We start from the raw sequence: 25,884 nt of genomic DNA, 5'->3' as shown, positions 1-25,884 counted from the left end.
GTATTACAAAACATGCAGCCTCACCTTGTACTTCAGAATGCACTAATATTAGTCGATCCACCACATCTTGTTTTGGAAGAAAGCTGGAATGTTCCATGCTCCAATATGGCATACAACAGGACCGCAGTCACTAGGGAAGGAGAATATGCAAGCTTGTGTCCGCCTATGCCTAGCTGGTTGGCGATCCATTTGCGCAAGTTTTGTTTTTTTAAAAAACAAACAGATCAACCCGTGGCTACAAATAGAAAATTAGCTTTTGCAGGTGGCAGCTTTTAGGGAACTGGCAATAAGACACAGCCTATTCCAGCAGCTGACACCTGCTCGTAAATGACTGAAAGGCATAGCCAGATGATGTAGCTATTGCAAGAGCAGACTGATCATCCCAGCCTAGTTCTCAGCCAGCAAGCAAACAGACAATGCACAGGCATTTTCTCCCACACCTGCTTGCATCTGTCTTCTGCTTTGTGTTTGTCCAGCATCTTGTCCAACAGGCCTGGTCTTTCAGGAAGATCCTGCAGCCTTTGGAAACACAAATAGCCATCAAGAGGTCACTACTGTCAGTCTCACTGGCTTGTTGAACATCAAGGTAACCAGCTGATGAAAAGTCAGTGGGAGTCTTACTTACTTCCTTGGACTGGACAAACAGCGTACACATGGGCATGCAGGGACCTCACAGATTCTCCCAGTGGAACCATGATTCCCACTGGGTCAGCACAGGGCAGCGGGAACACCTCAGGAGCAAGGGGTTTTTGGAAAGCTCTGTGGCATCATGGCAGTGCAATACAGCCTGCTCCATCTAGCATCAGAGAGGAGCCAAAGCTCATGCCTAATGGGTGCAAGGTAACGTACTTTCCTTCATGAGCACATGGAGCTTGCCTTCAATTTACACTAAGGTCCTGAGCGATGAAGAGGAAGTAAGCAGCCTCAGAGAGGCATAATATGACTTCCCTCTACACCACAAACTTTAATCCTGGTATGACTTCCTGTAAGGCAGTAAGAAGTCCGCTACTGCGGTCTTTTTTTAGTTGTTGCTTATATGCCATTATCAATGTGGAAAACACAGGATTATAGATAATATTGCTAGCATTTTTTCAACCAAACCAACTTCTAAGCAAACAAGAGATAGTGACTTCTGTACAAAATAAACAAACCCCCCTACCGAATAATACACTGGATTTCTTTGCCATTGCAAGATGCTTTACTTTCACCTAGTGGACCACTAAATTGCATTTGAAACTACTCAGAGGTGGAAAATAAACACATAAAGCCAACTAAAACCGAGTTATCTTTTAAATGGAAAAAGATATGTTGTTTCCACTAGTGTGGCTAATAATTGCTAGCCTGTCTCTGTAAGCAAGAACTGTCCTCGAATCTCACCAAGGCCAGACTAGCAAACCAGAAGTTTCTCGGCTGCACAAACGTACTCGTACTTGAGAGTGAGCAGAGATGTTTAACACCTGTTTGACAGTAGAAATAAAGCAAATCCTCACCAGGCTTCATTTCACGTTATGGGCCAAAATCCACACTTAACATGAGCAGGTGGAACTTGCGCCAGCCTGGGAGAAATGTTACAATCATGCAGCTGAGCCCCAGGGCTTGTCTCACTGCTTCCATCCACCTCCCTTTGCTAGTGCAACACCAACAGCAAAGCAGGACAGCATCTGTTCTGCGGTAGAATAGCAGCACTGGGACTTTCTACCATACTGAGAGGTCAAACATATCTACATAAGATGTATAACACATACGTACTTGCTTCTGTTACAACCCATGCTGTCTGAAGACCCAAGTTGTTGCTGAGATGCAGCTTCAATGAACTCAAAGCAAAAATAAATACATTTAAAAATAAAAATCAGTCACTGCTTTACAATTCAAATTCATGTGAAGGAACCAACCTGTGAATGCAAAATTAGATCAGTCCAGATTCACAACCAGATTTTGTATATAAACAGATCAAGCTTGTTCAATCTTGGATTTGTCCCATTTTCAGGATTTTTCTAGTTTTTGCCATGCTTTTCCTAAGCTGCGGACTCAGGAGCGCAATATTTCACATGTGTTACAATCACACGCGTACTATGGCGTTCCCCTTGTATTTTCTGTTCTCTCTCATATGTACAGGGATAAGTATCTGTAGATACAGCATTTGGAGTAGCTCTACCTACTGTCAAGGCTTCACATCACAACTGTTTCCAGGAGTCTGTAGCATTGCAAGATTACAACTGTTCCACCTGTATTTTCCATGCTAAGAGCCTGTCTCAAATTGAAACCTTTGGATTTGCAAAAACCAAATCAGTATTTGAAAATACAAAGAACAGGGAACAATACAGTACTTAAAGCATTAAAAACATTAACAACTGCAACCTCAGAGGAGAGTTTGATGGGCAGGCAGGAGGAACAACAGATAAACAAAACAGAGAAAGCAAGTACTGCATAACTACTGTACTGCATTACAATGCAAATTATTCCCCAAAGAATTATGTCAAAACAAGGTTAAATATTTCACTGGGACTAATACTTTATTTTTATAAATCAATCTGCATAACATAAGCTGGCGTCCTTCATGTTTCAATTTTGCTTACAGTAATAAAACTAACTCTTCAAATCATCCCCAGCTATATGTTATTTTTATATCTAAGAGCACCAAGTGATAGAAGCTTGGCAGGACAGATCTGACTAAGAGAGAAAAACTGTTCTACTTCCCAAACATACCAGAAATGGACCACGCTCCACAGCCTGACTTTAAAGCAGTAGGATGAAAATGACTCAGCCTACATTAAAATTAGAGGTATGATGAGATCGAGACTGCAAGATATGTACTGAATTAAATGCATTCTTACTTGAGTTAAAAAAGATTTTTTGTTAATGCCTAGTAAAGGCAATACTGGAAACCTAGCAACTTTAGATGTCTGTGAAATAGTCAAATCTACAAGGTATTTTATGGAGCCATGAGTGCCACCTGCCATCACCACCACTGTAGGAAGGCCAAGGGTGACAAAGTACAGGAGCTTTACAGGGCAGGGATGGCAGTGGGGCCTCACTCCCTGCAATGCTGCGGCCAGTCACCCCCAGGCTTGAGCTGCCAGCATGGGAGGATGAGGCAAAAACAGGACAAAACACAACAGTGGTTGCACCAGGCCACATGCATGCCCAGCAGCAGCCCAGCAGCAAGGGTTCCTGCCAAAAGCCTCTGCAGTCACCTTCAACTCCTCCAGCCGCCCATTTACCAAGATCCTCATGATGGTTTCCCCAAGCCCACCTCTTCCCCACCACCACCAGGGTACAGCTGCAGCCCTGGCACCTGCTCCCCCAGCACAGCAGTGAGATGCTGCAGGCAGGTGAGTGCTCATTTCCCCGCTCTCTGCAGTGCTCCAGCAACAACCTGAAACATGTGGCACCATCACTCATGAACAAAAGCTTTTCTCAACTCAAAAACTGACACAACTTCCACAGTTGTAAATCATTTAGCTCAGAGTAACCCTGACAAGTTTTGCTGCACTTTCTGTTGCTTCTCTTTGTGCTCATAAACAGAATTACAGCATTTCTGGAGCCTTTTATAATAAATACCCCCCATGTATAGACACACATATTTTTTAAAAAAAATATATAAAAGTATAAATCCTCCAACACTTTGGATGCTAGATGAAAAAAGTATTAGCTGGAAGAGTTTGCTAGGCCAAATGACCAAACCAAGACATTCCCATTCCCCTCCATCCAGATACACTACTTACAGCCAAGAGGAACGTGTCACAGCTCAATGTTTCTGCCTGCTGCCTCCCCAGGCTTTTCCCTTCTCTTACAGGAAATCCTCCAGCTGGCCCTATTTTGTTCTGCAGTGCATTTTAAATTCAGCTTCTTTGCATAAATTGAACTCAGGTGCATGTAGGCATTTGGTACTTGTGTGTGGGTGTTGCTCCTGGTGAGATTTCCTTACTTTCTTCATTGCCTAGGTTTCCTTCTAACAAATCCCTAATGAGCAAATTAGAAGCAAAAAAAGAAGAAAGTAATTCTTTCAAATATTTTCTGCCTTTCTGCAATACACACACACAGACACTCTTTAAAGGAATGTGAGAAACCAACTGCCACCAAAGGACTCTGCATCTCCCAGCATGGATTAACAAAGCCCTGGCTAAATTCATGCTATATGATTTGCACAAATAACTGTTGCAGCTTTCTCCTTTATAGGAGGACACAGAGGACCACACTCCATCCCTCCAGTCAGTGCTGGCTGCCTCCCTACATCTCTAATACAAGCCTAGAGTCACTCAGCTGCTATTGAGCAGTGCTGGCACAGTACTCTGGAGGTCAGGATGACAGGCACAACATGGGTGACCAGCTGTTTAGGCACGGGCCATTTTTACTAACCCAGTACTGAATGGTGGTGGTGCATAAGTGATGATGAGAAACTACAGGCCACAAGCATTTGGATGCTAACAATTTTAAAAAATCAGCAAGAATAAATCACAAAGAATCTCTTACTGACTGAACAGTATGGTGTCTTGTTTATCTGGATGGACGTGTGTGAAATAAAGGTACCACTATAAAAATAATTTGCACCAGCCACTTGTGAACGGTGTTCCAGTCTGAATATGCTCTGCTTCAGTGATGACGGCAGTTCATCACCATCACATCTCACACTGTATGGCGCATTATAACAACAGGGGGTCTAGCTTTGCTCTGTCTGGAACACTCAAATTTTTTATTTCCCCAAACCTTTATGCTTAGAAGCAAAATTATTTACAAGTTGGTGACATAAAATACCATGGGTCAAGTTTTACCCTGGACATTTATTCTGTGGAGACTTAAGCAAATGCACATTGTGTTGTTCTAAAGTTTTCTTGGGGAAGGGTCATGTCCATAATGGGCACTAGGCTCTCAGAGATAAGGGGGTGTAGTATGTAAAACCAGGTGCCATGCCATATACTGTGGCCTGGGGTGCTTGTGGAAGGAGATACTTGGGTTTGATGCCACTGCTGATGAGCAGTTCAGTATCCCTTAAAATGTCTGAGCCTTGTGTAACACAAGAGAAGGGGGCAGAGCGTCTTGTAAAATGCTTGGCTGAAAGCATTGCTCACAGGAAAAGTAACAATGGGGTAGAATTTAATAGATTGAGAGACAAAAGGAATTTTGAGAAAGGAGGAAATTCTCCATTCCCTGACTGGACACTACGTTCCCATTTTTCTGCAGGAAAGTGCTTTATGTGTTTGATAAGGCAACATTTTATGTATCGGTTTCTATCCACCATCTACTGGAGATCAAACTCCATCACTAGACCTTGCATTGAGTAATACTTTGTTTTACTGAAATGTGTATGTTTGTGCACTAAAGTACTGTGATGTTTAAATAATGTATATGGGCTATCACCACTGTAATAACCTGGTATTTGAAAGGGGTGCTCTCCCTGTAGCCTGGGAGGGAAATTAAGAGACCAGACAGCGACGGGGTGTGCAGAGCTGTAAAAAGTACTGGCAGCATATGGTGTGAGATGGCCTAAAGCTACCTTCCTGGCCAGTGCCTGGGCACTTCTGCTGCTGTCTGCACCCCCGATTTCTGACTTAGCAGTGTAATACAAAATATACTGAAAACACAACACAAATGTGAAATAGCAACTGCAGTACACAGTTCAGTCCCCATACTAGTGTGGTTCCCATTACCCATCTCCATAATCCACTCACTGCCATGACACTAGGTGTCCCTGGTCACTGGGAAGGGTTATGTGAGTTGATGTCAGCTCAAGCCTGCAGGTCTCTTCGAAATTCCTCTGCTAGTTGTTCAGATGTTTTACCTTAGGTTGGGCGGAGCCATGTAATCCCTCCCTGTACCCCCTCTGCCAGGTCTGGCTAACTCAGGGAGACATTTATACCCCTAGCTGATCCACTCAGCTGTTAAGAGCTGTTTATCTATAACAAAAGCCACCCTCTGGTCCCCTTCATGATGAGATAAAGTCAGCTTCTTCGTGTTGCTCTCTGAGCATCCCATCACCCTTGCCCATCTCCACTGAGCACAAAGCTTTACACCATGGCCCCTCGTCCTTCAGGAGGCCAAAGGATGCTGTGTTCCTGTACTGAGCTCCTGTGCGGTAGTGTGGGGGTATAACTCTCCCCTCGGTTATGCAGAGCCCAGCTGGAGCTGCGAGACTCAGCAAAAGGGCTGGTGGGTCACCCAGGAGTGGCACAAGGAACTTCTGACCCTCCCATCTCCTGCACCCAGCCCTTTCGCCTGCCTCTGCTGCGAGGAACGCAGAAGTCCTTACCTAGCGAGGTGCCTGTAGGTCTGCATCTCGCTGCTTCAGCCTGCCAGAAAGGCAATGACTGTTCCTGCAGAAAAGTCCCAGGGAGAAAGAAAACACAGTTCAATTACCTGATGCCACCTATTCACATACGCTGAATTTTGAGGGGCAAAGCCCCTTGGGTCTGTTCATCCAGCCAGTCCTTGCTTTCACAGGGTCAGGCGAGACTTCAGGAAAGCATGGATTATGCATGTTTTCATAGCAAGGCACTGTGAGAGGGTGAACAGGAAAACCAAACCCTAGGAAGCTGGCTGCTGGTGTAGCTGGAGAGGGTGAATCACTCTTGTTTTAGAAGCAGTATCCTTAGCCTGGAGCTAAAAGCAGCAAAATACAGAGTAAGGTAGGGCACTTGCTGTGAAGAATATCCTCAGCTGGGGTTCTTTTTGTTTGTTTTGTTGTGGGTTTTTTGATGCTTGACAGCTATTACCACTATATAGTACAACCTGTGACAACACAGAGGATGTAATTGTTTTGCTCTGAGAATACAGGGCAGCATTTTCACCAAACAAGAATGGACATGTTGGGTTGTTTTAATTCCTGGCATAGCTGGGCATGTCTTATCTCTGGCTTGAGAAAACTGAAATGCATAATGAAGACAGCCAGTTGTCTTGTTAGGTAACTACACGCAACTTTCACCACAAGATAGGAGTTGTTGGCAAGATGTGGTATCAGTACAGAGAAACTTAGTATTGCCAGCTGAATAGATCTGTCACATTTCTTTCTGCAAATTTATGTCTACTACTACTACAAATAGCACAGCTGAGTGATAAAACTTAAAAAAAAGTGAAAAAATATTTTCTCTATTTTCAAGTCTGTTTGTCTTGTGAATCTGACAGCATTTTGCTTTGTCAAAGTCATGTCTCAGGCCCACAGGGCCAGTGCTTGTGTAAAGTGTGTAAAGTGATGAGCTTTACACTCATGCTCATCATTAACAGCAGCAGAGCTTAAACAGGCTTTGCAGCAACTTGTATGGGACAGAGAAGACACTCATTAGGTATCTTTTAACTAGGAGACAGGAATAGGATAACCTTATACAGGAATTTTGCCCTTAAAACACTGAAACGTGCTCTTTAATGTCTGCTGGCTAAGGCCTGGCCCTCCGGAGGCTGAAAAAATTTCACGTTGTCAGAACCTTCCTTCCATGAATAGTCACACTGATTTCATGTACTTCTTTAGGACCAGGTCTTAGATGACACTATTTTTAACTACATGAAGAATATGCAAGTCTAAAACACCTTAACTCTCCAGCTGAGTCTATATATATTTTAAGCCATTCTAATAAGCACATAATTAACATGTGTATTATTCAGCAAAGAGTCAACAGCAAGTGCTGCAGTGAGTCTCATGTCACTAATTTCATTACTGTACAGAAATATGCTACTGTAAATTAACTAGTACATTATGGTGTGTTATAAATAATTAAAACTAAAATGGCAATTGACAAAATGAATGAAGCAAGAACATTCTGTAACCCAGTGTTCTTATCCTACTTAGTAATTGCCTGATTTGAGTAAAACACTAAATTTGAGTCTGTTTAAGCACAGGAAGGATTTTTTTAGTATCATTTATTAATTTGGAAAGCACCTCAAAGGCAAAAAAAATAAAATATGTTAGAACCTACACATAAGCCACTCCCAGATACAACATCAATCTGCACGCTGTACAAAATAAACCGCTCCTTTGACACCTTTCACAGGCCACTGAGGTGAAGCCAAAGGGAGCAAACCACAGAAGTGGTGACCTACCCAGGACAAAGCTCTGCTGCTGACTGTGGGACATCAAGCCCTACGGAAGAACCCATCCTACCTGATCCTGGAGGACAAGGGAGAGAGAGGAGCTTCGCCAGTCACTCCAGTTGACACCACTTGATGCTCAAGGAGGTGAACAGGAATTATCTGTTTCATCAGTCAGGCTCTTTCACAGCAATATCTGCTTTACAGTGTCACAGGCAAGGTTGATAGCTGAGTGTGGGGTACAGAGTCAGGAAGAATAGGTTCTGCTTTAGCATGTGAATTTAAAGCTGTTCAGCTTTTGAGACCTACAGATTAGAAGAGACAGATAGGTGAACAGCATATAAGCAATATCCCTTTCTCCCCTCCTCATTATGTAGCGAGGATATATCAAGCTGTAGCCCTATATATAGTACCATATAGTACCATAGATGTGGTAGAGGGATTTTTAAAGCAGACCAAAGATGCTTTTATGCAACTTCTTAGAACTCTGCTCCATTACTTCAATCAATAACAAGTGTCAAATTGTTTTTGCAGACATTTTCTGTTGTTGTTATTTTTTAATTTTTATTCTTCAGTTTCACCAAAATAGCAGGTCTTTTTTTTTTTTTTTTTTTTGATAGACATAAAAGGGGCTAACAAAACCTGCTGCTTCATTATCTCCAGGTGAATTCCATATTCTGCTCCTTCAACACTCCCAGCTATGTCAGGACAAAAAGCTTTATCAATTCATCTACTGTTTATTCTGTCTGATCCAGCCCCGACTTTCATCAGAATGGAGACCAATCCCTGCTGACCAGTTAGGGCCAAACCCTGTGCTACATCCCTGCAGCCACAGCACCACAGAGGTGAGCACCATTGCCCACCTTCCTGCTTCAAACCAGCAGGTGGGATGCTGAGGGATGGTGTCCCCAGGAGGAACCTTCAGGGAGAACTCCCCATGTGGAGAGGGCTCTGACCCTGTTTCTGTAACCCCCAATGTTACTACTTCTCTGGAGTCCACCATAGCATGGAAGGGTCCTTACTGGTGCTGGCTCAAGTGCATTCGCAGACATCCCTGGGCTGCTGGCTGGATGGTAGAGTGCACCCACCTCCCCATTCATGTGAAAGCGAAGAGGCAGAAGAGCTTTAGATATCTGCCTAACCTTGAATGGTGCAGTTACATTGGAGCAGATGGAAATCATAAGGGACAACAATCCTCTTGCTTCACAGTGTAAGGCAGCTTCCACCTGGCAGACTGGGGGCATGAACAGCAAGTAAGAATGGTCCAAGGGGAAAAGCTCATTTGTAACTGCCCTCCAGCCATCTGTTACTGCCTACACGCGCTATGACACCCTTACTTGGAGGCTGAGCAGAGGACCTGACAGCCTGTTCTGGTACAAGACACCCCACAGGCTGCCCCAGGGAGCCTCTGGACCATATGAGAGGCACCAGGTGATGGTGGGAAAGAATGGGATGCTCCTGCAGGGATGCACTTCCCTAAGAGATCCTGACTTCTGGATAAAGCCTTGTAGCTGAGAACAGAAGCCTGTAATACCATCCCACCGTGGATGAGGACACCAGTGGGTTTGCACTGGGTATAAGCAAGGATGGTTTAAAATTCTCACTTTTTTTATAATAATGATGGATTAATACTGTCTTTGCTAATCCCCCAGGGCCAAAATAGCAGACGTAAGACTTCCAAGCTGCAATGGGTGCTCACAGCTGTACAAGCCAGAGACTGTTAAGCACTCAGTTTACTCCCACAGACCAACTATTTCCTTCTTTTTTTATAACCATTTCTTTAGGCAAGTCTCTCCTGGTATTTTAAAAATTCATTTTAATCAATTTAAAATTAATAAAAAAATGGTGAAATCCTTAGGGCCTGAAAACTCCAATCTCTGCCACACTGGAAGTGATGAGTCAGCTCCAGCACGGCCTGCCATGGAGCCTGCTGAGGGACGCCGCCAAAGAGCTGCTGCTGCGGTGAATTAGGTCACTTGGTTTGCTATTTACAGAGAGGCAACCGTCTCTGCAATTGGATGTTTCCTTCTTTCTGATGTGAAAGAGCTGCCGTACTCCAAGGGCTGGACCACCAGCAACACCTCACTGTTGCCACAGATGCTGTGGCTCTGGTCTGTGCATTTACCCAACAGAAGCGCAGCTGAACCTCTCCGACAGGAGGGAAAGGACCGTGGCCACCGGCAGCAGGATATGGTGACAAGCAGGGTCCTGGCCCACTCCTGCAGTGCTGCGTGGTGTCTCCTCAGGGGACTCCGGACTCCTGCCCTTGTTGCTAACCCATGCTTTGCTCGGGGTAGGAATGGCAACCAGCAATCCTGAGAGCCAGTCCTCTGGCTCGTGCTGCTGCCCAAAGCAAAGACTCAAGCCCAGGCCCAGCTCTGCTCACTTCACAAGAGAACACGCACTCCTTCAGTATCAGGGGAGAGCTACAATGCTCCCTTGCTAATCACCCTGGGTCTAATTGCTGTGCCATGGTCCTAAGAGGCAGCTCCTATGGCAGCTCTCCAGGGCATTAACATTAAGCCTCCACTTTGAATACTAATGTGGCACGTGAGCAAAAGCAGTTCCTACCTCGTGTGCCCACAGCATGTGAGCCATGCAGGCTGGTCACCTCTGTGTCTGTGGGCCACAGCAGCGTCTGGATGCCAGCCTGGGGCAGGGCCAGCCTGGGGCAGCAGCAGACCAGGTGTCTGCGGGAGGCTGGTGTCTGTGGGCAGTAGGCAAGAAGTAGTGCTGTGCCTCGCTCCCCATGCCCAGTGCCAGGGGACAAGGGAGGCTGAGGAGCTCTTACAGTGCTCTTGCAGCATGAAAGTTCCCAGTCTGTAGGAGGGGAGCAGGAACAGGACTAACAGAAGGGCAGAAGCCCCCGTAGCCTGCCCACAACATCCCTGTGTTCAGTCCTCTCTACCGGCTGAACAGGCTCAGGCTTCCCCAGCATGTCCCTTCTTGGACACCCTAAAGGTGGGCACAAGGGTTCCTGACGCCGAAGGCCATTCCTTATAGCCACGCGATGCGACTTCTGTTCCCCTGGGCTGGGAGAAGGACAGGAAAGCTATATGCCAGCCCTTTCAGGAACAGCCAGGCTCTGCTGGAAGCAGAAAGGCTGCCCATCAGCTGGCAGCTACACTGAAAAACAGATCTGAATCACCACCAGCTTACAGCACTTATCTGAAAACACTGGTGACCTGCTTTGGAAAAAACAAGTATATAATATTGCGTGACAGTTGGCACCACCACTGCACCCCTGCCCAGCTCTGCCCTGGAGTGGAAAGGACTGGCCAGGTGGGAAAGCAGAGAAGTCAGCTTGACTCCCCTTGCCCCAGCAGCTGCTTGATTTCCTTCCCAGGTGTAGTTCGCCTAATGTCAGTTATTCCTCCCCTATGCTGGAGCACCAAGAGAATCAGACACAGTGAGGGTTTCCCCTTGGCAAGAGAGGAACACACAGTACTCAGGTGGGCCATTCAACAGCAAAGAAAATTGTCCAAAAAAAGTGCTTGCACTTTCTCACAAGCAGTTTCATGTCCCCTACAAGCAGTGGCTGCAAATAACAAGATGCCTTGAGTAATTAACTGAATGTTCTCTGGATAGAGCTTGTAAAAGGAGCTTATACGTATTAAACTAGAAAGAAAGATCTACTGTCTATAACTTGTTCTTTACCAACAAACAAAAGGCTTGGACTGAATCCATCTTAAAGCAAAATTTACAAGAGCCTTATGCTGACATTATTCAATAGAAAGAACTAAACAGAGTCCAGGGCATTTGTGAGAGGCTGATCATAAAAAGCAAGGTTTGTAGTCTGTTTGGTTTTTTAAGAAAATCAAACACTCTCTCTTTTTTTTGGCATTAACATGACAAAGTTGTAAAGATTTAGCAGTAGCACTGTACTAGCCTTCAAGAAACACACAAAACAACTGCTCCCTTAGCTAGATCAGCTGCTCCAGCAAGCATTATAGTTGCCATTATCAGAGCTGAAAGTGGAAAGGAATTCCTCATGAATGCACTGAAGGACAAAGGATCTTGCCTGTCACAAGGGCCTGTATAGTGCTAGGTGCTGGGACTACAGTATCTGCATCCTGACATATGCTTGCCCAATGTAGTCTGCTGTTCCGCTGGGAGAAGTAACCCTTTGATAGTAAAGCAAAATAATTCTACTCTGTGAATCACTATTTTTTTACTTGCAACAAAAGCCAAAAGCCAATGTTCTACAGTCAAGACAAGGTAATCACAGCAACATGGAGCTCCGCTAGGTAGAAACACAACAGCTACTCAGCATCAGCATTACTAGGCATGACTCAGATGCTCCACTGTATTTGGAATATATTTGCAACAGCAGGCAGTTAATATTGCTGTGTAGTCTGTAAAAAATGGCATATAAAGGAAATATTGTAGCTATTTAAATGGGTTTATTTTGATACCATCAGAAATAAACTTGCTGAGTAAACCAGTATTTAGCCCTTTATCTTTACAAGTGGCCTTTACAGAGTAAAATAGCTGATGCTCTCCTGTGCCGCTGCCCTGAATCTGCTGTTACATTTCTGTGGGAGCAGGTGAGAGTAGCTGTGTCATGTAGCAGCAAAAGGCACCAGGAAAGCCTTGGGAGGCCAGCAGCAGCAGAGCCCACCAGCTTGCGCCCCCCAAACAACCCAACCCAAGAAACCCAAAGAGGATCCCCCACCCCCAACAACTGTATGAAGCCTGACAAGATGACTACTACCATCCTGCAACTCCATACACTAGCTGAATACACCTAGTTTGGCCAGTAAACTGTTAAAAGCAGCCACATTCTTCTACTAGAGAGTAAGCTTTGATAGTTCCACCTTTCCCAGCTGTTGGTAAGTGGCTCAGTACAAAAGGTCAGGTTGGGAGTTATCCACAGCACAGGGCTTTCCATGCTCCTGGCAGACTGTCTCATGCCAGTCATTATGGAAACCAACTGTCACAAGTGGTTTATGACCTGGGAAGACACAGAGACACATCGGCTGCCACAGAGAGAAGAGCAATCGTAGGCTGGAGGACTAGGCTCACTTTTGAGACCAATTCCTGCTCTGGCGATTGTCTTCTTTCTCACAACAATCTTCAGAAGGGTCCGGCCACTTCAGGGACCCAGAGCTCTAACATTCCTGCTTACCAGCTGCTAAACTCACAAATGTCTGCGATTCTGAAGCTAGTCTCCAGAGACCCAGAAAAAGTTCTTCTGAATATACTGGGAAGCACATCAGTCTTAGCACTGCAGAGCAGCCTGGTCTCTATTTCGTGCTTAAGTCTCTCATATTCAAGAACTGGTTTTGTCTCCTCTGGAGTGGAGCAATGTGACAAAATTTATTTCCTGCTCACCTATTAATATTCAGCTGTGGTAGAAACAAAGTATTTTGGCTTGTGCCCTCATTTGCTCACTGAAGAGAAATAAAGACTAACCAAAATGGTTGAACATGTTTCTTTTTTAAACTAATAAACAGGATTTCTTTAATGATCAAAATTGAAGCCCTGCTTCTCCAGAAGGCTGCAGGGTGACCAAGACCCAGTGCAATGGTAGATGATAGAATAAACCTGTAAAGTTTATTTGTGAGATTTCGAAAAGCTTTCCTCAGATGTCACAGACTGCGCATCACAGGTATTCTTGAGATAAATAACAGAATTATGTAAAGAAACAAACAAACCTTTCCCTACCTATAAAACAGAAGGTGAAAAGAGATATCAGTGACAATTTCTTGTGTATTCTTTGCAGGTCATGTCTAAACCGCACAGTGCAAACAATTGCATGCCCTGCTGAGGACTCCCTTCCTACTCATGCACTCCTACGGGCCAAAGGCAGGCCTGTAAGAATATTGAAAATTCAAGGTCTGATTTTGCAGTGAAGAAATAAAAAAATATTCAATGATTTAATGAAATTTGTTATGAGACACCATTTCAGTTCCCAACTTCTGTTTCTTCCTATTACTGAGATTAGGTCAGGGTAAAACACAAACATCAAAGCACTGTTGTGATGAAAGAACAGTTGTTTGCTTTCTTTTCGTGGCCAATTAACACAGCTTGCTAGGAGGAAAAAAAACCCCACCCCATTAATGCTCAAAGAGGAGCAAGCTCAGCTTTAGGTCATAAGCTGCTTTCTATGGTTTGGTTTGCCACACTTACTCTGGAGCCTAATTCTGTTGAAGCAGGAATCATTCGGAGATCAGGAGTGGTATCATTCTAAGGAAGAGGATATGATCAGATTCAGGCCATGGGTTGCTATAGAACTTGTCTCTGTATCAGATTCAGGCCGTGGGTTGCTATAGAACTTGTCTCTGTTTGCCCTTTCCACTTTTCAGTCGCAGTGCTATCGTCCTACTAGACCGCCAACACAACACAGGGGAAGAACTCCATACAACTTTTTTTGAAGCGGTATTTGAAAGAGTGCATTGTCCTCAAGTGCCTGATGCATTCAATCCAAAAAGCATTTGCTACAAAAGGTAAATAAAACATTACAAGAATCAGATTTACATCTAATCTACAATCTAACCTCCGCATTTACAAAGGGGAAACTTTTCCAAATCTTTAAGTCAGAGGAAGTCTTGTGAGTAAATCCTATACCCATCTTTGAAAATGTAGTGTATGCATCTGCTTTTCCACTTGCAAGGAAAACGGAAGAGTTGTCCAGCCACATTAATTGGTATATAGGACAATGAGATAAAAAGCATCTAAAAAGAAATAAAGTCAGCTTGTGTATTGTGCAGATTTTACAACACTTATTTCTGCAGATGCATTTTCTGTATAACAAGGCATCCACATCCACCACAGCAGGGGAGCTGCCAAGTATAACAAAGAACACTCCAGCATGCTTTGATCTGTAGTAAATTTAAAAGGTAGTTTTGTAAAATGAAATTAAAGTGGAAAGAAATAGTGGAATTTAACCTTTTTATGCCCTGTATCAGTAATGCCACCGGGAATTACAGCTTCTCATTGCTCTCCAGATGCATAAGGAATCAAGTATTAGTTATTCGTTCCTACTACTTCTGTTCAATCAAAAGGTGGCAAACTACTTCCCTTGAAACCGCTGCTAATGAAGTTTTAGTGTGAATGCAACTGGTGACAAGCTAGTAAGAACAAATTCTTAAAAGATACTTAAGCACCAAAATTCCATTGATTCATGTGGAAATTATAGCTTTGAATACACTTAAACCTGGTCACAAGTAGCAATTAAAATTTTGCCAGGTCAACAACAAAACACCCTTCTGAAATTACTTTCTTCAGCAGGGTCTTTTTCTGAAAGCAACCTGTCCTGTTTCCCTACTCAGCATGGCCAATATTGTAACCAGATTGCCATATGTAAACCCTGCCCTCTACAATACCACACGTACTCTTCCATACATAATATGGTTCCTTAACAGTTTTATACTACAGTAGAAATCTTTCAGAAATATGAGCTTTTGCTCATATTGGTGATACTGCATTCATGTAAAGTCTTCTACAAAGGTTCCTTATTCTGTGATGTGTGCGGAGTCCCTTGGTCCCACTGATAAAACGTGAAAGATGCTGAAGGATTAGACCTCATGAAAGCAATGGGAGTGAGATGCAATATGCAATCTTCTTCTTCATCACCTCCAGCGTCCTGAGCACGGCATGCCTTGCGATTTCATCCCCAAGTATGTATATCTTGGTTCAGTATATTAAACCATTTAATAAAATAGCAGAAGGGCTGTGAGTAGGAACTGCTTACATACGTGCTACTTCAGCATCTGGACAACAGTTTTGACCAAACCAGTCTCTGGCTGATAAGAACACAGGCACCCAAGAACAAAACTAGACCTACTTCCAGTTATTTCTGTGGAAGGCAGAGATGGCCTTAAATTTCTGATATGCGCTGTGCAGCCTGTGAGACATGGTGCTTGCTAAATGCAAAGTATTAACCACTATGGTTTCAAAGCTGTTTTTTATTTGTTTCTATTTGTTCAGTATTTTCACGGTTAACACATGGAAAAAGTGAAAGTGCCTGGTAACATGATTCTAAATTGTTGGCTTTGGTAGCATGAAGTAAAAATGCAAATGCATTACTGAGTGAGCAGAGCCAACAGAAGGCTTGGTCACCCCCACCACATCCTGAAACATAAACAGGAACTTTTTCAGAAAATGGCATTACCTTTATTCAGCACAGCCTAGTTATTAGCTAAATATGCAGCACATTTTCAGCACATCTAACTTACAACAACTTCTGCCATGAGCCTGAGAATACATTAAAGGGTGCTCATAAGAATAATTATAAAGCACCTACTAGGCCAAGGAGATTCTGCTGCAATATTTTAATTTTCATTTAAATTATAATTTACACCACTCTGCTAACAAAAGGAAAAAAGGCCACTTTAAATGTAGAAGCAAGCACATGTATGTCCATTTATTTTTCCTTAAGTGCAAGTAGGTTAAAGCTCCATCTAGTGCCGGGGTCTTGGAAGTTACTGAGAGATCTGCAGTCCAAAAATAGCAAACACGTGCTCACAAAATTATCAAGCAGGAAGCCTTGCATCAAAGCAGTCACACACAGGTGACAAGAAGGCTGCTGCAATTGCTCTTAGTGTGTAAGGGCTTAATTTTAAAGCTGCTGTATCTTGGACCACACAGAGAACATGGCACTACCTGGACAGGGACAAAGTGCTCGAAACACATGCCTGCAACAGCAAGGAGTGCCAGCCTGCAGAGTCACACGTGTACCCAGCACCACTCTCCTCGGCAGTGCTCCATGATCATCGCCGCAATGTTTTGCGCTACTCTTTCTTTTTGGATCCAGGGAGCGGGGTGCAGAGAGGGAAGCACCGAAGGCAGCACACTCCTCCCAAAAGCAAGGGCACTCTCAAGAGAAGTGGAAAATTCGTAACTTCTCAGGAAAAGAAGGGATTTGAATCTTGGGTTTCCCATTTCTTGCCAAGTGCTTGCTCAAAGGGTTGTGTGGAAAAGGTGACAGCACCCGGACTCCCCCCAGGACCACACATCCCTTTGTTTCACAGGGACCCCGGCACTGGTACATGCGCACCATTCCCAAGGAGCAGCCTCCAGGTCTCACTCTCCAAGAAAGCAGGCTGGAGGAGAGCTGCCTCCGTCCGCCAGTGCTGTGGGGCAGGCATCCTGCACCACTGCCCTCAGAGCTGTGGTGTCTTCCCCGCTGCAGCTCCTGCAGCTCCTGCAGCCGGGGACCTCACACCAGGTTCCATGCCCACATGGGGTCTGGTCACCTCAAAGCTAGCCAGAAACAAAGCAGGCTTCAGGACGGCTTCAGGACTGAAACTTTGAATTTACTAAGCATGTTGAATTCCAGTTTTGGATCTATGCCCCAGCTACATTCTCTTTTCTTTCAGCAGAAAATACTTCAACACATTAGCTGCCAACCTTGAAGCAGGGTGTAAATAAGATCGCTGTTTTAACTCTGGGAAGGAACTTACTGTAACAATATTTCATAGTAGTTGCAGTGTGGCAAAAAAAGGTGTTTCTGATTAACGCTGAAAATACCTTAAGACTAGAGTAAAGTTTACTATATTTTAATTATATTTTGAAAACTACCTGGGACTTTTATTTATTTACTTTTATACCCTTCAGAAAAACTACCAGGAAATCAATCAATCAGTATTTTTTCACATACTTCAGAAGATGCTTTACACACCAGGCTGCTACTCCGAAAGAAGGGCAGAGCACAGGGAAGGTCTATGGGGGTGGGCGAGGGGGAGGAGGGAGAGAGAAGGGAACTGCAGTAGAGGGGGCAGAAATGCTCGGCTGACATTTGCTAAACTCAAAGTACTGGTTTGCGTGCTGTAAGGTAATCATGGTTATACTATGGTTATAAATGTTAAGTAACTCCTTTTATAGTATTTCTCTTCCTGTTACAGCATATAGTTTCTAAAACAGCAAAGATAGAAAAAAATATTTAGTGATTTAAATTAAAAACAAACCTTTTTTTGCCATCTTATAAAGCTTTTTTTTTTTCCTTGGTCTTTTAACAATCATTTGACAGGGATGATTATCCACTCACACTACTTAGTAATAGAAGCTACCACATAAGCCACTGCAGCTACAATGCTTTACGTGTGAAGAGTGAAGTGCAGTCTTTATTTTTCACCATAAACTATTCTTTAAAAAAAAGTTGTTGGAACTACAGAAAAAAATGTAAACAAGGAGAAAGAGCTGTGTGCAATAGGAAGGTGTTATAAATGAGTGAAGTGGAAAAAGGTATAATCTGGCACTGAGGAGATGTGCCATTGCCTCTGCTGCAGCCACACAGCTGATGACTGTCCCCAGGTCCCTGCCAAGAGTAGGTTTTGAGAAACAGTATACGTTTGCCTAAACGCTGCCTCCAGGCTGTCTGTTTCAGCACAAGAGTTCAACCCCCTTCCAATCAAAATTTGCTCAACTAACCCATATCTAAAACCAGGTTATCACCAGTTTTGAAAGGCTGACACCCTTACTGCTTAATATACAGATTGACCACCTGCCAGCAGTTTACCATTACCTCCTCCACAGACACCTACTAACAATAACACAAGAAAATGGGGGTCTATTAGAACAAACACATTAAAAAGTCCAACTGTTGCTAATGTTCCCTTTCTTTTTCTGCATTTTATTTTATTTTGCAATGGTAACTGCTAAAACTGCACCTGTTTCTAGCTCTGTAACCAAAACCATGCTGTATGTCACAACTGCCTTTAACTTATAACATAGTTATTATAAGTTAACAATAACTCATGAATGCTATTCTAACTTAATAATTAGGGCGAGGTCTGTATAGCTAAGGACAGTCATTCTGCTTGTTCAGTCAAAGCAGTAACATGTTAGACTTTTTTTTTTAATATATTGAAGTTGTGTATTTTCCCTTAAGAAAAGTGGTCCTCATTCTCCATTTTACATTTGAGTTTCAAAGAAAACTGAAATAGGAGGAATCCTTTCACTCTTCTAGATGAACACCTGAGTTACTAATCTTTAAAAAGCACTTTGCCAGTTTGACAGTTATTTTCATCCAGAGTACAGACAAGCTGTATTAGATGCATCTAACATATGTCTTCACATAACCTAAGCATGCACTGGGAAATAAAGAGTTACAAACATGTACAACCAAACATCAGGTGTGACCAATTGCGGACACTCCCAAGTGTGGCCTGATGATGCAATGTGAGCTGAATTGCTGGATGGGGACCCCAGAAAGACAGGAGAGCAGAGTCACATAGGAGATGACTGGGTTCCTCTTCCTCACAGTTACACCACCAAGAATCCAGTCCCAGTTGCTGTAAAGACTGATGATAAAAACCCAGAGCCTGCTTCAAAACAGTGTATGATCAGATGCTTGCCTCCACTGGCACTTACTATCCAGTGTTCAACCAGTGACGCTGGGGGGGGCACAATCCATCAACAGACCAGTATGCAATCAAAGCCATGGTCTCTTGAAGCAATCTGCCAGGTTTCTGCAGATGCCTGCTTACCACCATGCTTCATTAAAAAAAAAAATAAAATTTTGTAATGTTACAGAGCATTATAAAGTTAGAACTGTATAATTTCTCTGGGAAAATATGGCTTGTTATATTTCAGAATTATCATTAAATGCTTTTGCAGACAGTGAATGTTTTGGGTGGAAATCATGCATGACAGATAAATTTATGTATCTGTGATCCAAAAATCCTTTGGACTTTTAGCATAGAACAAGCATTGACAGCAAAATTATTTGTGATCAGAGGAGGAAATATCACCCAGATAAACATATTTACAGATACTGTCACTGAAAGAAAGCTCAAGGAAGGAAATAACGTACTGAACAAAGCTTCAGAGCTCCCTGGCTAAAGCATGTGGCAGATGGAATAAGCAGTGCAAAACCAATCACCTATGGAAACTGTGAGCTAGAAAAGCATAAAGGTCTGTCAGTTTGATAACCAGAACACAACCACGCATAGGCAGCCAGGAACTGGACACAGACTGACACATACGTGGACTGCCAGGAACGTGCTGCTGACCTCGTGGTCATGTGTTCAGCAGAGGGTTCTGGTGTTACTGCCTGCAATGCAAGGCAACATTAGGAAAAAGTTTGAGGGGATTTTTTTCCTTATTGTATGCCAGCACAGTGCAAAAGTGCGGATCAGCTGTTAAAAAGGTAAAATTGTACAACAGTCAACTTCAACAGCAAAAAAAAACACAGATGAAGCCCGGGAAAAGTTAAATGTTGTTCTTTTTCATCTAACAATTTCTCAGCGTGGTCAGTGAAGTTCACAGAGATCAGAGGTATAGACTTCAGGCAGTAATAAGATTGTTAACTGTTCCTGTCTAACCACACCGTGCTAACAGCCATAAAAAATTACTGTGTTGAGAGCCCATACTTGCTCTGCTCCATTTTCCACCCTTCTGCTTTCCCTCCCTCTCACTTTGTGCTTCTTCAACTCCCTCACTGCATTTCTTAGCCTTAGTTTCCACCTTTCAGATTAACTCCTATACCACCTTTCACCCACTGAAATTATCAGTTAACAAAGGCATGTAATGAGTCACCACTGCACTTGGATAAAATAAAATAAAGAGCTTGGATTGACAATGCTACCACCTTCCCTCCACTATGTTAAGCCATCTACAAAACTTACTGAATTTCACAGTATATACCCTTGTTTCATAATTGAAAAATTAACAGAGGGCTACCTATTTGGGTTCTCTTTGCTTTATTTAAAGCAAAACAAAATAGTGCAGGATCTAAGTACACTGAAGAGCCTGACTGTTAAATCTTAATATACAGAAAGCTGGATCATATAGGCCTGATTCTGCACATCTCGCAAAGGGACTCTTACCAAGGACGACACCATTACGAACTGGAGACTACCTGTCCAAGTAAGAATCTACATATAATATACTTTCATTTCTAGGATTAATGTTTATGTTTTGTTGGTCACCAGCGAGATCAAGAAGTTACTTTAAAAACCAAAAAGCTGAGCAAAGTTCCATGATTTCAGACATCTCTTTTAGTGCTTTGGCCAGTCTATAAATCAGATCCATGAAGAGCTGTCCTTCCTCAGATTTAAAGCATTTCTGGAAGCCACCAAAACTGAAGCAATCTCACACCCTTATCATCTGACACAGCAATACCCCTACACTTGCATCTGATTTTAAAAGTGGCATTTTAGGTTTGTTATGTTTGAATTTGATGGTTAAGTAAATGATAGGGAAGGAAAATAATTCTCAACTGCTTAAACAATTAATCCTTAGAAAGACAAAGGTTTTGCTGAGCTGTCTATACTGGTAAAACCACACCCAGGCAAATCTTCTCTATGGAGATGAAACTCTCATCCACACATGGAGTTAAACCACCATTCAAACGACCTGAGATACACCAGAAAAGCATCTTTTCTTCAGAACTTCCTGGATGGTTTCAAGTGCTGTTCTACAGGGCTCTCTGCAGCATGACCATAGCTATGCTACCCTCGACAGGACCCTTTTCATGGGCAGGTGTAGCTATGCAATAAAACCTTGCACTGTGATCTTAATCTAACAATTGTTGCATTCTGTATCACTGCATCTTTTAAACCTAGCTTCAAATTTTCAGCTCATTAATAGGTCATTTTTACAATATATTTCCAGCTAACACTCATCCCAGCCTTTGGTGGCTTCCCCGTTTTTCAGTGAAGCCACTTCAGCAGTTGTGGAAGTTGTGGACTCTGTTTTTCTAGTCATTGCCACGAGGCTATGAGACAGGCTGCTCCTGGCTTCTTGGCTTTAATCAGCAGAAGTGAATCTACTAACTTGCACAAGTTCTAAATCAGTTTTACCCTCTGCACTTCCAAAAGCACTTGGGGTAAAGACTGCCACAGGAAAACCAATATGGTCTGGAGAGGAAGTCACCAGAGCAGCACCTCAAACTGACGCGAACAGTGGCAACGCTGGAGGCGAGTGATGCATTGAGTGAGCTCTGGGTCTGTAAAGTTTAATTTTCACAAAGAAGTCCAGCTGTGTTCTGTTGATGGTCACTTGCCCTTCCTGTCTACACATAAATGCTGGTTAAAGTTCTTCAAATGGGCCAATTTGGTCAAAAACAGGAAGAAGTCAGGACATTGTAAGAAATCTTACCTTTGGCTGTACAACCATTTCGAGCAGAGCAGCACCTCTGGTAGTTAAAAAGCCTGACACAAAACTCGTATTAATTTGTTGCACTAACAAAATATACGCCCTTGTCCTGGGTTCAGCTGGGATAGAGTTAATTTTCTTCCTAGTAGCTGGTACAGTGCTGCATTTTGGATTTAGTATGAGAATAATGTTAACAACACACTAAGGTTTAGTTGTTGCTAAGTAGCGGTTACCCTAAGTCAAGGACTTTTTTCAGTTTCACATGCTCTGCCAACAAGGAGGTGCACAAGAAGCCGCAAGGTAGCGGAGCCAGGACAGCTGACCCAAACTAGCTGAAAGGATATTCCATACCATAAAACATCACGCTCAGTATGTAAAGTCCTTCAAGTTTTTGGGCAATTGCAACCTTCATGTTACTAATATAAAAGCAGTCAAGTTTCCCACAAAGCCTTAAATAGTACACTCTCACTAAGCACATTCAGTACTTTAAAATTCTTTCAAATGATTATTTTTCTTAGATGTGATCCAACATAAATTTTAGGCAAAGTTCTAAATCGAAGCAAAAAGACCAATAATTTGTTACAAGCTGCAAAAAAAAGCAAAATCGTGGCTTTACTGTGCAAATACTTTCCAGAAAGAACTACCAGGCAGAATGCAGACGGAAACTAAAATATGAAAAATCACGATCTAGCATTTATCATGCATGCATAGCTTACATGGTTCAGACAGCACCATTTCATACATCAGTCGAGGTACTGATGTTAAAATGACCCGCTACTTCTATCACGTTTAACCACAATATTTTTGTTTATATGTAAATCCTTCACGTAACAAATGTCTCAGATTCCAATTAAGACTCATAACAAAAAATACAACTGGAACTCCTCTCTCCAACAATCTTGAACATATAGAGCACATCCTTATTTTCTTAAACCAAACAGTTTCAAAGGAGCTGTTGCAGTAGTGCCCATACAAATAGCATTATCATGATTGCTTAACACAGAACATGATGACATGAGGCACCTAATAGTAAAAATAATATTAAAGGATTATGTTTTTTAGAAAAAGCACTGGTGACTGCTGAATCTTCAAATTATACAAGCTACCTGGTAGTTTTGTAACATTAAATAATGGTAATCCAATTCAGGCTTCACTTTCTAAATGTATTAGTAGAGTTTCTTCACAAATAACGACAACTAAGAGCTGAGCCACCAAGCAGGTGGCAAATACTCCACACTTGTCCATCCGTTTATGTTCAGGAGATCCCAGACTTCCATGCAATTATTTACAATTTAAATCATTAAAAGCAGACAACTGTCTTCCTGCATCGCTAGCAGAATCTGCTCATCAAAATAGCACTCACTGCTGCTCACCTGGTTTATGCAGCTATTAAAAAAAGGTGATACTCCCCACGAAGCAGTGGTAATATTACCATTCTGTGACATCCAGGTGAAACGTTGGGTTCATCAAAGAGGCAAAGCATTGAACCCACCACACATTAAACTGGCAAGACTCCAGAAGCCCAGGGGACCACCATGTAGTGCCACACACGGCAGTTCAGTAGCTGTCAAAACTGCAGCATTTCCCCCCAGACCCAGCCCAGCTCTGAGCTGGCAGCGACTGTTGGGTCTTTACCTCCTGTGAAACAGGACCAGACATGAGGTTGTGAGGGCTCAGAAACACATGCTTGGTCCTCAGGCTGAAGGGACGGACAAATGTGTGCAAGGGTGCATGCAAGAAAGTGAGAGGCAGCATAGCCTTTGCCTAAAGCCCTGGAAACCCACAGGTTCTTCCACAAGATACCTCCACGCTTGTACCCAGCAGCCCGCCATCCATGTGAAGCCCACCCCTCTCGTTAATCAAAGAACAGTGATGCTAGCAAACAGGCAGTTCCAAAATTCCCAAGGCCTGTCCCTGAGTTCAGGGTGTCCACCTCTATATTTATTAAATCCACTTATTAAAGTGAAACAATCTGGAATCCTTATTGCAGCTTGCAAAAACAAAACAAAAAAAAAATCACGCCCCCATATAGACAAAAACCAAACAGATTTTGGTTCAACTCTAAAAATAATGGACCCATCAGCCTCCTGTTCATTTAAAATGGATGCATTCCATTCTGTGCAAGTAGTAGCGTTAAACTGGAACCTCTTACAGACGAGACTTAAAAGGAGAGAAGTGGCCCTCAATGGCAACTGCAGACAGAAGAGAACTTTTTCTCCTTCCCATGGAAGGAGTCTGTGGAGGAAAGATGATGAAGGCAATCCAAACTTCACAAAAAGCTTCAGCTATTCAAAAAGCCAAAACCAAATTTAAAGCCTGTAACTCACTGGCAGATACAATGACAGAAGGATCTTCTTGGTATACATGGCTGGCTGGAAAAGGATAAAGCAAAGTTCTGGTGCTGTCCCAACTGACTGGGGGAAAGGCACTGTGAAAATAAAACAAAGTGCTTATGGAATTAAGCTAAAAGTTGCAAGTAAGCTCTTTTGGAAGTATTTAGTAATCTAAGCAATCTCTATTAGTATCTAAACAACACTCAAACCCATGATGACTCAACTAGGTTTTAAAAGGACTAAGAACACCCTGAACTATGCTGTGGGGACATGCATTATAAACACCTGATGGATATTCTTCGTCGGGGAAACAACCTCAGGGAAAGACAGATCCAATTTACTGTATACTGTGCCTCGGCATATTCAGGTATAAGATTTAACTTCTTGAATTAAAGCTTCAAAGTTAAATTACATGGACAGCTACTTTGCATCCCAGCTGTCTCCATCTCCCACAGAAACACAACAGATACCAAGTAAGCCAAAACCACCCTGCTCAAAAGGAAGGTGACCCCTCTCACCCCAATTTCAATGTTAAAGATGATGGAGCCATTGCCCTAAAACACACCCTTGAAGTTGCAGGTGAACATTCCCACAACTTGTAACAGGAAAGTCTTGAAGAGTGATCCTGCCCAGGGCCCAGTATCAATGCAGCAAAATATGGGTATCAGACCTGGACGTCTCACAAAGGAACAGGGAAGCTAAATTATTTCAACAGAAACTTGGTGGAAACTTGAAGAATAAAACCTGAAATCACCACTCAAATAACCAGGCAGAAATGCCATATAACAGATGCTAGTGTGTTGGAGGGGAGCCCACCAGCTCAACACAAGACCAGCAACCTGATACAGAGATGTTTTTGCTAGGTGGATGGGACACTGGTGCAGTTCAGCATGGCAGCGAGAGCCGCCGAGCACGGCCAACTGCCACCAGCATCACCAGTGGCACCTTCCCCAAGGACACAGCTGCCGAGTTACACAAAGGAAGACGTGAAAAGTACAGAAATAGAACATAAATGTAACCAGTGGCGCGAACGCTGCCACGGCCCCAAGAGACAGACCCGGGGCAGCGAGGCCTGGGCCCAAGGCCTGCGGCTGCGCAGGGGGCCGCGGCCGGGCCCTCCGGGCACTTCCAGATGGCGCCGCTCTGCCGCAGCGAGGTCCCGCTACGAGCCTGCCCTACCACTCCTCTGACACGCCAGGGGTTTACCTCAGCAGCGGCCGGGCGTCCACCGGGGGAGAAGAGCGCAACTGCTGGGGCCTGAGAGCGACGTTCGCGCCTCCCCAGCCCGCGGCCGGGTGGCCGAAGGCGGCAGGCCGCCCGGCGGCGCCGCAGCCGGTACTCACCCCAGCGGCCGGGCCGGGGCTGAAGGCGGGCAGGCAGCGGGCGCGGGGAGCGCTCTCATCTCCCGGGCCAGGCCCTGTCGCACCCGCCTGCCACAGGCCGGGCGGGACCGGGAGCGGGACCCCGGCGGCGGCCGGGCTCCGCACCCGTA

At 43.7% G+C, this 25,884-nt stretch overlaps 1 long non-coding RNA gene across 17 annotated transcripts in view; it reads right to left on the bottom strand.

Moving 5' to 3' along the window:
• The window catches only part of LOC130158068 (uncharacterized), a 99,782-nt gene extending 73,907 nt beyond the window's left edge, over positions 1-25,875 (bottom strand). For 10 of the 17 annotated variants that reach the window (XR_008825149.1, XR_008825145.1, XR_008825159.1 and 7 more), the window contains exons 1-5: positions 25,599-25,852; positions 24,387-24,487; positions 8,090-8,321; positions 6,248-6,311; positions 3,726-3,963 (exon numbers count right to left, since the gene is read on the bottom strand). This is a non-coding gene — a long non-coding RNA (uncharacterized LOC130158068). Of the gene's footprint in view, positions 1-1,749; positions 1,815-3,725; positions 3,964-6,247; positions 6,312-8,089; positions 8,322-13,683; positions 14,209-24,386; positions 24,488-25,598 lie in introns of those variants that run through there. The other 7 variants (XR_008825157.1, XR_008825160.1, XR_008825150.1 and 4 more) reach the window with 6 other exon arrangements.
• Positions 25,876-25,884: the final 9 nt, after the last annotated feature.

Source organism: Falco biarmicus, chromosome 13 (assembly GCF_023638135.1).
Source record: "Falco biarmicus isolate bFalBia1 chromosome 13, bFalBia1.pri, whole genome shotgun sequence".
Taxonomy (NCBI): Eukaryota; Metazoa; Chordata; class Aves; order Falconiformes; family Falconidae; genus Falco; species Falco biarmicus.
Note: the sequence above shows the minus strand (reverse complement) of the source record. Positions and strands in the feature narration are given on the sequence as shown.